Consider the following 13,124-nt stretch of genomic DNA (forward strand, 5'->3'; position numbering starts at 1 on the left):
ACCCTAGGAATACCACAGAGGGAAGGAGGGTGGGTAATCCTGACTGCAGATGCATACCTATCGGACATCTACATTTATGGTAGGTACAAAACTGTACTATGTCCTTCAAGGATGCATCTGCAGTCCCAACATATGGGTAGAATACCATAGCCAAACTGGGGAGGAGGCACTAAGATAAAGATGGTGTAGTCAAGATCCCTTGCAACACAGCAGTTGCAAAACCTGCTCGGGATCTGGAGTATAAAGGGAGGTTATAATGCTTGGCAAATGTATGCACGGAGCTCCAAGTAGCAGCTTCTAAAATGTCTTTGGTAGCCACTCCTCATAGGAAAGCTGTAGTGGTGGCTGTAGCTCTTGTGGAATGAGGTCTGATATTTTCAGGAGTTGTCTTTCCATGAAAAGAGTAGCAAAATCGGATGCAATTTCCTATCCATTTTGAGATTGTCTGTTTTGAAATTGCTTTTCCTTGCATTCCTGTTGCATATGCTACCAGAAGTTGGTCAGTTTTTCTGTTGGTCTTAGTTCTGTCCAGATAGTAGCGTAATTGTCTGTGCACATCCAAGGTATGTAGCAGTCTTTCCCCCCTGTTCTGTGGGTTGGGGAAGAATGTAGGTAAATGAATCGCTTGGTTCAATGATACTCTGGAGACCACTTTTGGCATAAAGGTAGGGTTGGTTCCCAGAGACACTCTATCCTGATGGAAGATAAGGAAGGGCTGTACTGCCATTAATGCCTGTAATTCAGATACCCTTCTTGCTGAAGTGATTGCTAGCAGGAAAGCAGTTTTCCAAGACAAGAACTGTAAATCTGCTGTTGCTGCTGGTTCAAAAGGGGGAAGTGTCAACTTTTCCAGCACAAAGTTGAGGTCCCAGGTGGTTTCCTCGGAGGCTTTACGTTTTTGATTCCTCTCAAGAACTGTCTGAGTAGAGGATGAGAGAAGACAGGAGGATCCATGTTGTATTCTGCTGAGATTGCTGATGTATGAATCTTAATGGAGGAGTAGGACAGGCCATTGTGGAACAGTTCTGCTAAGTATTCCAGGATGTGTGCTATGTTTGCCAATGAGACCTTTTCTCCCTTTGCTGCACTCCAAATGAGGTATCTTTTCCATTTGGCTGAATAAGTTTTCCTTGTGGAGGGTCGGCGAGCCTCCAGGATAATGTCCTTAACCCTGTGAGATAAATCTGGGTTATTTTGTTTTATGCAATATTCCAAGCAGCTAGCTGCAGTGTTTTCAGTTTGGATGTAGGATCTTGTAGTTGTTCTGTGTTAGAAGTAAGGGACATAGAGGTAGAGGCCATGTGTGTGTCCGAGACATGCTTCTCAGTAGCGGGTACCAATGTTGCCTCGGCCAGTCTGGAGCTATCAGGATTACCCTTGGCTGATCCTCTTTGACCTTCAGTAGGACTTTGTACATCAAAGGAAGAGGTGGGAATGCATATGCTGTCAGGTTTTTCCAGCTGAAGGAAAGGGAGTCCACCCTCCAAGCAAGTGGGTGGTATGCTCTTGTGCAGAATTTCTTCAATTGGTGGTTGTGTGGGGAGGCGAACAGGTCTATCTCTGGTAGTCCCCATTTCTTTGTTATGGTTCTGAAGATATCTGGATGCAGCATCCGTGGTAGTTCTGCTTAAGGTGTCTGCTAGTGAATTTTCTTTTCCTGGTACAAATCTGGCCTGAAGTTGAATGTTGAGATTCAGGGCCACATTCCACAGGTCCATTGCCATCCGGCATAGAGGATATGAGTGTGTACCTCCCTGTTTGTTGATGTACCACATGACTGTGGTATTGTCCATCCTTATCAGCAGGTGACCTTGTTGAAGGAATGGTCGGAATGCCTGGATTGCATGTTTCACTGCCAGCATCTCTTTTAGATTTATGTGTAGATTCAGCTGGTCTTGGGTCCATAGGCCTTGTATGCACTTGTCCACCATGTGTGCCCCCCAGCCTAGGTCTGAGGCGTCCGTGGTGATGGTCTGGATTGGATGAGGTTTGTGGAAAGGCAGTCCTCTGTTCAACTGACAGGCCTGAGCCCACCACTGGAATTCTTGCTTCAGGTATGGAATTATTGGAATCTGGGCTTCTAGACTGTGCTTGTGTTGAGACCATACATTCCTTAGGTACCATTGCAACTTTCTCATATGCAGCCTGGCATGCGGAATCAATATTATGCAGGATGCCATGTAACCCAGGGCTTGCAGGACTTTCCTTGCAGTAAGCTGAGTAAGTGTTGTTAATGTCATGAAATATACTGGTAGTTGCTTTTGTTTTTCTTCTGTGAGAAAAGCCATCTGAGTTGATGTATCCAGTTCTGCACCCAAGAATGTTATCCTTTGGGATGGTACTAGTCTTGATTTTTGCATGTTGACTGTGTATCCCAAGGCTTGCAACAGTTGTATGACCTTTTCCAAATCTTTTGTTAATTTTGCCTTGTTGTCCGCTTGTATTAGGCAGTCGTCCAGGTATGGGTAGATTTGAATTCCCTGAAGCCTGCAATGAACAATTACTGATGCCAGGCATTTCGTGAATACTCTGGGCGCAGTAGATAAGCCAAAGGGCAATGCTGAGAATTGATAATGCTCTGATCCTGCAAGAAATCTGAGGTGTCTTCGGCAATCTGGTCGTATAGGGACGTGCAGGTATGCCTCCTTGAGATCTAGAGTCACCAGCCAAGACTCCTTGCCCAGCATGGGAAGAAGTTGCTGGAGGGTCAGCATTTTGAATTTTGGAACAATGAGGTATGTGTTCAGAGCGGACAAGTCGAGAATAGGTCTCCATTGATTTTCTTTTCTTGGTACAAGGAAAAGCCTGGAGTAAAATCCTTGGCCTTGTTCCATAGGCGGTACCTTTTCTATAGCTCTCATCCTTAGTAAGTTGTTGATTTGTCTTAGAGCCGCCTGTTTTTGGCTTGGTGGTAGGTTTGGCATTCCTCTCTTTTTGGTAGAGTGTGGAAGTGAAACCTGTAGCCTTTGTCTATTGTTTGTAAAGTCCATTTGTCTCCTGTAATGTAATGCCAGTTGTTGGAAAATAAAGCTAGTTTTCCGCCCAAGGGTGCTTCCAGTTGTTCCCTGGTAGGCGGAATCAGAGCCAAGTCATTGTGCCTGCCCTGTGGAAGTGGTTGTAGTTGAATCTGTGGCAGTACTTCTCTGGTTGGTAGGTTGCCACTGACGTCCCCTGTAGGCACCCCTGGATTGACCTCTGCCTCTTGGGCATCTATTTCTGCCTCTCTGTGCTCTGGAGGTGTCTGGAAAGGGCCAATTCTTCGAAGGCCAATTTCTGCTAAACCTCGGAGGTTGGACCTGTAAGAAATCCTTGACTGTTTGGACAAATTTTGCTTTTTCCTCCACCTTCTTTAGAACCTCCTGTGCAGGGGAGCCAAACAAACTTTGTTTCTCCATAGGAGCATCTATGAGTTTTGACTTAACATGGTCTGGTAAGGATTGTTCTTTTAACCAGGCATGCCTTCGAATCACTGTTCCAGTCATAGCTGATCTAAAGGAAGCCTCCAGTGCATCATAGCCACATTTTAAGAAATGGTTACTGACCTGCTGAGAGTTATGTACCAAATCCTGAAGGGACTTGCGGTCTATAGGTTCAGGAGAGGACAGTTTTTATTTAGCTGGTCTAACAAAAATTCCTGGTACTGAATCATGTGAAATTGACAGTTTAAGGCCCTGGCTGAAAGAGTAGCAGAAGTATAAACCTTTTTACCCCATCTCTCTAATGCTCTAGATTCCCTTTCAGAGGGGAGAGGATTTTTGGCAGAAGCAGCTGCCACAGCTTTAAGGCCCTGTGAAATGGTTTCAGGATCTGCAACAGGAGCCTTATACAAATGGTAGTATGTGTCCGGGACCCTGTAATATCTGTCAGGCTTGGCAGGGGCCGGAGGAAGAGAATCAGGGGCAGTACAGGCATCATTATATGCATCATCAACAACTGTTAGTACTGGAGGAATGGCTAAAGGCCTATGCTGTGGTAAGTGTAAGAAAGTCCTTAGCCTTTTCCTTGAATCTGAAAAATCCTGGCCCTGCCATTGAAAGTGTTCCCTCATAGCATGTAAGGTTTCCCCAAAAGAAAATTCTTCGGGAGGAGAGGCAGAAGGAATGGAGTCTTCTGCATCAGAATCCTCATAAGGAGAATATGGGCCTTCCTGAGGGTCTGAGATATCTGAGTCATCCGAGGAATAGTCTGTAGAAACAGGTTCCGGGGGTTCAGTCCTAGGCCTCTTATCTGGAGGGGGTTGAGAGGCCCTGTCTGGGTGAGGTTGGGATCCCCTGATCAAAGAAATGAGATCCTCAGCCAGGCTGAGCATTTGAGAACTAGAGGTAGGCCTGTGTGAGGGAGTTTTAGCAGGTAAGGCCTTAGAAGATTTAGCTGCTTTAGCCCTGGAAAAGCCTTGATAGACATAGATGCAGGGGGTCTAGCAGCCCCACGTGCAGGGGTAGATATGTCTAAAGGAATAGTATCTGACAAATCCTGGGTGCTTGCTTCTGTAGGGGCAATTTCAGTAGCCGATTCAACCATGCTCTGTGAAGCCTCAGCTATCGGAGGCCTGCTTTCGGCCGAAGGAAGAACCGAGGACTCGGTTTCAGCCGAAACCGAGACACTGTCGGTTGGCTAACCGTGGTTTCAGCCGAAACCACGGACCGCGAGTGTCGGTCCTTTTCCTTGCGCTTTTTAGCTAATTGTGTAGTCGGAGTCTCCGACGGCATTTTGTATGCAAAAGCGGGACCAAAAAACTCCTCTGCAAACTCCGACCGACGTCTAGGCATCCGTCGGTTGAAGGAAGCACAGGCTAAACAAGCTGATATGTCGTGGTCCGGGCCTAAACAAGGAAGGCAGTAAGAGTGGAAATCCTTATGAGGTATTTGTTTCCCACAAGTTAAACAATTATTTACTTTGTCTGACATCGGCTGAGGCAAGAAAGAGTCCCCAATGGGGTACTTAGCTTTTTAGAAGTCTTCGGTAGTAGAAATCTCTGGATCTGACCGACCGGCACTTGCGAACAGCTTCTGCTTGGCACGGGCACCGCGGCAAGAAAGACTGGGGAAAATGGCGTCGGCTGATGCCTTTATACCACAGCAGCTATGACGTCGGGTGAAGTGTGACATCAGCCGAGGCCAGACCCAGACTTTGGAATCCGGCCGACCGAAGGGCTGCCTGAGGCAGGACAACCCATATGTTAGGACTGCAGATGCATCCTTGAAGGACATCTACTCCTTGCCTTGCTTGGACACATCCAGAGTCACTACATGGGGGAGTGGGGTGCAACAAGCATGTCACAATTTGAAATCTCTCTGGCTGACTGTGATGGCCCTGACACATTTGTCATACCTCTCAACCTCAAGAGCAAGAAATCTGGACAAAGCCATACAAAGAAGTGGGACAAAGGCCCAACAATAAGGACAATTTTTAAATATTGCTCTAATAAACTTAGAAAGATAATAGAATAGGTCTTGCATTAGTATGAATTTTCTGAAGGGTATAAAATCTGAAACTCAAATGTCTGTCATTTTCTAACTTCAGTCTTTAGTGATTTGTCACTAATTTGCCAAAAACACAATTTTATGAAAATGGACCAAAAATGTGATGCAAAATATAAAATAGACACACAATACAGCTGCTACCTGTCAAAGAAGGGACACTTTAATATTAGTACTGCTACCTTGAGCAGCTGACAAAATAAAAGAATCTACATGCATTTCAAGTAATCTATAACTTTGATTATTACAGTTATTTCTTAATTGTAAACCCTCCATGTTTTCTTCCAAAATTGCTATTTTATGGAGGGATTATTAGGGGAAGAGCAACATTTTGAGCCAAAATTGGGGACAGTTGAGAGGTTGGCTATGCCTAATTCTATAAAGCAATTTATTTGCATGTACCTCTCAACCTGTTAATGCAGTAAATCTGAACAAGGCCAAATATATTGGGGGCACACATAAACAGTACTAAAAATTGCTCTTGTATAAACTGAGACAGTTGATAGAACAGCTCTTACTTTAACATGCATTTTTATGAAGGTTATGAAGTCTGAAACTTATTATTTAGTGACTTCTGGCAAATCATTTAGGAATTAAAACTACAAATTTTATGAACAACAAACCAAAAATAAGAAGCAAATATCTATTCATTCTTTGAAAACTGGACAGTTGGGAGGTATAGTTCAGCTGGGCCTGTCTGAGTTTGCTGCCCTTCCCCCCCTGACAAAATAATGGTTGAATGGAGCCTCTGCAGCCATTCCAATGAACCATTACTTGGCTATTTCACTCCATTTACCATAAACACTAATGTGCATACTGCTTTACTTCTATGATGAGTTGGACTTCATTTGAAAGTTTTATTTTGCATTTTACAGCACAAACATCAAGTCATCTGTTAAACAAAGCAATGCAGTCTCACAATGAAAACTTAGCATTAAAACTTCTCTGCCCTTGAAACTCACATTCATTGAAACAGCATTGAAACCCACATTCAAAGAAAATACATTTTGCCAGTGGCAGATAAAGATTAATTTTGGGCTGTTTTCGAATCATAGGCCCCTTGCATATGAAACATACATGTGCTCTTTGATACACCTTCCTCATTGTACTAAAATTATATTCCTTGTACAATACAGTACACTTGTTAGAGGGTGTTTTAAATTTGTTTTGAACATTTTTTCCAGTAAGCAATGAAACAAACCATATGCACCCATAATGGCAAAACTGTCCAGTTGAGAACATTTATCATAAAAAGTCTACTCAGACTTCCACAGTCCACCATTATTAGTAAATATACACAATTCTACAGTCCACCATTATTAGTAAATATGCACAATTCCACAGTCCACCATTATTAGTAAATATGCACAATTCTACAGTCCACCATTATCAGTAAATATGCACAATTCTACAGTGCACCTTTATCAGTAAATATGCACAATTCTACAGTCCATTATCAGTAAATATGCACAATCTCTGAAGTAAGTCATCTAAATAATTCCACATTAAAGAAATCTGTAACTAATGAAGCGGTTGCTGCTAGCAATCACCTTTATATTTCATGGTTTCATTGGAAAATAAAGTGTCTGTTGCCCCTCAGGAATAAATTGCCTATATATAACATTAAATAAATGATAAGCTAGTAATAATATTGCAAGAGGAAATGGATGGCAAACTGATAACGAACTCATAGTTAGTATCTTCACCAAGGAGAACATTCTCAGTACGGCAGCATCCACCCCTTGTGGGAGTAGAACCCACAGCCTTCTGCATCAAAAGCAAGTACACAACCTGTTGTGCTATAGTATTAACTAGGCAAAGCACTAAACTTCTATTCCCTGCAGCTCTCAGCTCCTTGTAAAATCTACTCAATACTCAACTGCATCTCAACCCGCAGCTCAAGAAAACTGGAAAAAGCCAAAATGTATTGGGGTCAAAGCCCAAAAACCAGGGACACATTAAACATTGCTTGTATAATCTCGGAAAGTTGCTAGAATAAAATGTTGTGTTGCCACCATATATTTTACTGCCAATGTCCCTGAGCAAAAAACAGTCAGAGTAACATACCACTACGCCACATCAGCTGCTTTGTAAAAGAGAGGAAGACTGAAACTTAAATGGCTATCATTTAGTGAATTCAGTTCTCACCATAACTGTCAACCTCTTAGTACAAAACACCTGGACAAACCCAGTAATGAGGGAATACAGCCCTCAAACATATTCAGTGAATTCAGTTCTTGCCATAGCTATCAACCTTAGCACAAAAACCTGGACGAAGCCAATAATGGGGGAATACAGTCCCAAAAATAGGGACAAATTTAAAATATTCATCTTATAAACTTAGAAAATTGCTAGGAAAAAAGGTTGTGCTACTATGTATTCTAAGAACATGAAGTTTGAAATTCAAATGCCGGTCAATTTTACTGCGGACAGAACAAAAACAATTTTCAGCAGAGACGCAGGGATTAATACTGCAGACACGTCTTTGTAAAATGGCAGGGCACCAGAGCAAATCCACACAAACACAGGGAGGAGATGCAGACTCCACACAGAAGCCACCCCAACCAAGAATCAAACCAGAAAACCTATAGCTGTGAGGCAACAATACTACCACTGCACCATCAAGGGTGGCCTAATGGTTAAGGTGTTTGCCTTACAAACACAAGGTGCAGGGTTTGAGTCTCACAAGGGATAACTGGCTAGGCTTAAAATGGCTCGCAAGAGCAGTTAGCTTAGTACTAATCAAGTGGCGCACTGCAACTGTGGTCCCACTTCACAAAGGCGGTGCCTCCACCGACCCTGGAAATTACCGGCCCATTAGCTTGACAAGCCTTATCTGCAAAGCCATGGAGAGGATCATAATGGACCTCATAAATAAAGACATAGGGAATTTGCAGACTTTGGATCAAACCCAGTTTGGCTTTGTCAAAGGCAGATCGTGCCTTTTAAACTTGGTTGACTTTTTCGAAACAGTCACCAAAGCCATTGATGAGGGAAAGGCAGTCCATACAGCCTACCTCGATCTGGCGAAGGCCTTCGATACAATACCCCACTCAGGTATCATTGAAAAACTCATCAGCTTAAATGTTAACCCATACATCACAAGATGGGTTGCAAACTGGCTGAGTGACAGAACCCACAGGGTCAGAGTTGCTGGCGCCATGTCAGACTCAAAGCCTGTCACAAGTGGTGTCCCACAGGGCTCAGTCCTGGGCCCACTCTTGTTTGGCATCTACTTTTCAGTACAAGCAAACACAGGAGGGTTATGGCTGACAAAGTTTGCAGATGACTGCAAACTGGGAGCCATAGTCGAAAACACATCTGACACAGATATCCTTCAGAAGGGTCTCACAGAAACGGATAACTGGTGCCAGAGCCATGGCCTAAAGTTAAATGCCAAAAATGCATAGTCATACCCTTCGGGAAAAACAAGGTTACCCCTAGCTACCATATAGGTGGCAATCCACTGAGCACAGAAGAAGTTATCAGGGACCTGGGGACCCAGGTTGACAGTAGCCTGTCATTCGACACCCATGTAGCTAAAGTAGTTAGGAAGACCTTCTACATTGCCCACCTTATCATGAAGGGATTCACATCTAGATCAAGGGAGGTCATAGTCTCCCTATACTCATCACTCATCAGACCAATGATTGAGTACAATGCCCCATTCGAATGTATCTGACCCGACACTTGCAGCAGCTGGAGAGGCCACAAAGTTCCTCACCAAAAGGATAAAGGGTCTCAAAATCTGTCCTATGCTGCCTGACTGAAAGAACTCCAGCTCTATTCAGTACACCGCTTGCTCAGAGGTGACCTTTGCCTGACATACAAGGCCATGTCAAACCCAGATTTGATGAATATGCTTCACCTCAAAAATCTAGATCCATCAGAGCCACAAGGGGAGACTTAAACCTCACGGCTACGCTATTAATAGGGCGTGCTGGAGGATAGATTCATCACCCAGAGACTCCCTATGCTGTGGAACAAAATCCCGGTATATGTGAGGCAGAGCACCTCGCTGGCCTTGTTCAAGAGAAATCTTGACCAATGGATGGGAGATCGCAGATATACCCCAGGGATTACCTCGGTGTCACTGCTCGACAGAGGCACAGCAAAATAATGGGTATAGTTCCCCACACTAAAGGGGTGGCGTAAGCCACAAAACTATGGGCTAGGCTTGTAAATGCCCTCGGGCAGATAGCCTAGTATGAACCTATGAACCTAAATCTGCAAGGAATTAAACATTCAGAAACCTGAAGTCTGAAATTCAAATGCCTGTCAATTTTACTGCGGACAGAACAAAAACAATTTTCAGCAGAGATGCAGGGATTAATACTGCAGACACGTCTTTGTAAAATGGCAGGGCACCAGAGCAAATCCACACAAACACAGGGAGGAGATGCAGACTCCACACAGAAGCCACCCCAACCAAGAATCAAACCAGAAAACCTATAGCTGTGAGGCAACAATACTACCACTGCACCATCAAATCTGCAAGGAATTAAACATTCAGAAACCTGAAGTCTGAAATTCAAATGCCTGTCAATTTTACTGCGGACAGAACAAAAACAATTTTCAGCAGAGACGAGGGATTAATACTGCAGACACGTCTTTGTAAAATGGCAGGGCACCAGAGCAAATCCACACAAACACAGGAGGAGATGCAGACTCCACACAGAAGCCACCCCAACCAAGAATCAAACCAGAAAACCTATAGCTGTGAGGCAACAATACTACCACTGCACCATCAAATCTGCAAGGAATTAAACATTCAGAAACCTGAAGTCTGAAATTCAAATGCCTGTCAATTTTATTTAACATTTGTTAATCAGGACAGTCTGACTGGGAACAAAAACAATTTTCAGCAGAGGCCCAGGAAGAAATAATGCAGACATGTCTTTGTAACATGGGAGGACACAAAAGCAAACCCACACAAACACAGGGGGGAGAAGATACGGACCCCACAAAGAAGGAACCCCAGCCAAGAATCAAACCTGAGAACCTGCAGCTGTGAGGCAACAATGCTACTACTACACCATCAAATATCAAGCATTGCAACATTTACAAACCACAGATATTATGAGGAACAGATCAGATCAAATATGAGGCAAAAATCTGCAATTTTTTTACAAATGGTGGTGGGTAGGTAACTCAAGTCTTTAACACCTGCATACAGGGTACAGGGTTCAAGCCTGAGGTATTCCCTACCACACCACCTGGGGCATTTTCACACACACACACACACACACACACACACACACACACGATGAACTGTTCAGTGGTAACTATAAAGTTTTGTTGGAATGTAGAGAAGCCTTTTGGCAAGTTATGCTTAAATCAGATGTACTTCCTGGTTTAAACTAATCCATTAACATAAATGTTTTTCCATTAACATTAAATGTTTTTTGCAAGCACAGAGGTTATAGTTGATAACACTGGTGTTATAAACATCAGTGTTCAAGCTATTTTTACACATTTGTACACACCCATTTTTAGTCTTTTAATATATACATGTATTATTTTGAAAGATGAAAATAGATAACTTATGTGGGTACACATTTTAAATGTTTGAAACATTTGTCAAGACAGTGGGTAATATTTTTTTGTAATGTCATTGGATTACACAAATCACGCGATTTTTTCATTTAATAGTATTTAAGCTGACTGATTGATTGTATGTTTGTTTTCTGATGAAGTTCACAGTGATTAAAAGTGGATGAAACGCGTAACTAGATTGTTATTTTCTGACTTTGATAGTTCATACGCCATTCCACGTCTGTTTGAGTTTTAAAGTTTACTTGTTCTTTTGTAAAGTACAATTGTTCGTTTTTGGTATGGCAGAAGACGATTCAAGTCAGGACACTTTGTTAAATTTGAGTGTGTATCCAGTTCCCAAGTCAGGATTAAGTCTCAACGAATTTATTCTCAAAACCATCAGAGAAGTAGTTTCAGAGACTATTGCCCGACAGAAGGGAATGAATACTTCAGACGCTTGCATTTTAAATCCAGGAAACTGTGGTGGAATTCGTTTATCCAATGGTGAAGCAGACCATGTAGAAAGCACCAGCCGAAGTTCGAAAACGTCTAGGCAAGCGAGTGTGGTTTCATCGATTTTTAAGGAAGGGAGTAACGGAGAAACCAGTTTTCATCCGCGCAGTGTTGACTCATTGGTTAATGAGAGGGTCACCGAGCAGACTTTTAAAGTTATGGACAATACTTTCTCTCGAGTATTCACAGCAGATAACGACGCACGAGTAAGTGACACTGTGAGTGAAAATTCAGTTACAGTTGCGACAGTTTTAAAAGAAGATTTACGTAACGGAGAAGGTTTGTTTTAAGTGTGTATCTCTTCAGTTGGAGATTTTTTATTTACAAGAAAATGTCAACTTGAAATGTGTGCCGTTCGGCTTAAGAACTTACAAATTTCCGAACTGTGTGATTTTTGGTGATGCTCTTTACACTAAGTTGGTTGAATTATTTAACAACGCTGGTCTAGCCTATATGAGAGCTTTGATTGAACATTATCAAGCAGAATTTGCTGTTTTAAACGAAAAAGCTGAGGCTTTAGATGCCAAGATTAGGGCGTCTGCTTTATTTAATGATTTTTTGACAATGTATTTTAGCATAAATGCTAAATTGAAAAGACATACGGCGTCTATTATAGAAAGAAAGCAAAAGAAGTTAAAGAAAGATTTAGCAGCATATAAGTCTAACGCTGCTTATCTCATCAAACAGTCAAAAAACAACAAGAGTGACCATTTTAGTGTGAACAAAACTGTCGTAGAAACACAAGGTCAGGATGTTAACAGAGATTATGAGGAAGTCAACAAAGGTGTTGAAAACAATAACACGAACTGTGAGACAATTTCAAACAACAACTCAGACTCTAATGTTAACAGTAATACTTCTTATGCTCAGGCTTTGTCTTCCAATGATAAGGCAAGTCCTTTTTTAGTGGACAAGAAGTCCTTTTTTAGTGGACAAGAATGGGAACAAGAAAATGCCAAGGTGGTCTGGCAAGATCCAGACTCGGAGCAGAGGAAAAGGCAGGAACAAGAAACGGAATTAAATTATGGTATCAGCGTTTGTAATTTGACTTAAGAGACACTGCCTTTTGAAGTAATTTCTCTACTAAAGAAAGGACTTTCTTTCATTCCTTCAAACAAAGTGAACATTCCTAAATTGATTATAGATTTCAAGTTATATTTGCGGAAGTTAAACTTGAAGTTCATTTATGATGGTATAAGTGACAAAAATACACACAACAATAGGTGTAGTAAGAAAAGTACATTTAATCCCTTACTTAATACAACTTTAAATGTGTATGGTAAAATTTGTGAACAGGAATTTAGAAAATGGCTAATAATAATTCCTTTACCTCTAATCTGTCTGTTACTGACACTAAGGCTTTAGATTTTTTGTCAAGAAATAGAGACCTCAGAGTCATGAGGTCTGACAAAGGTGGCACTCTAGTCATTATGAATACAAAAGACTATGTTAGAGCAATGAAAAATTTGTTAGACAATGAAATTAATTACAGACTAGTTAATCAAGTAGATACTATTAAAAGTTTCACAAATTTAGACATTGTATTATTTGATTTATTAAGTCAAGGTGATATTACTTACCCTGACTATGATTTTT

General features: G+C 42.0%; 1 protein-coding gene across 2 annotated transcripts in view; it reads left to right on the forward strand.

Moving 5' to 3' along the window:
- Window positions 1-13,124, forward strand: part of SNX7 (sorting nexin 7) — a 630,080-nt gene that overhangs the window by 77,963 nt on the left and 538,993 nt on the right. The window lies entirely within an intron of this gene.

This window comes from Protopterus annectens, chromosome 10.part0 (assembly GCF_019279795.1).
Source record: "Protopterus annectens isolate FY-2018-M chromosome 10.part0, PAN1.0, whole genome shotgun sequence".
Lineage (NCBI taxonomy): Eukaryota > Metazoa > Chordata > Ceratodontiformes > Protopteridae > Protopterus > Protopterus annectens.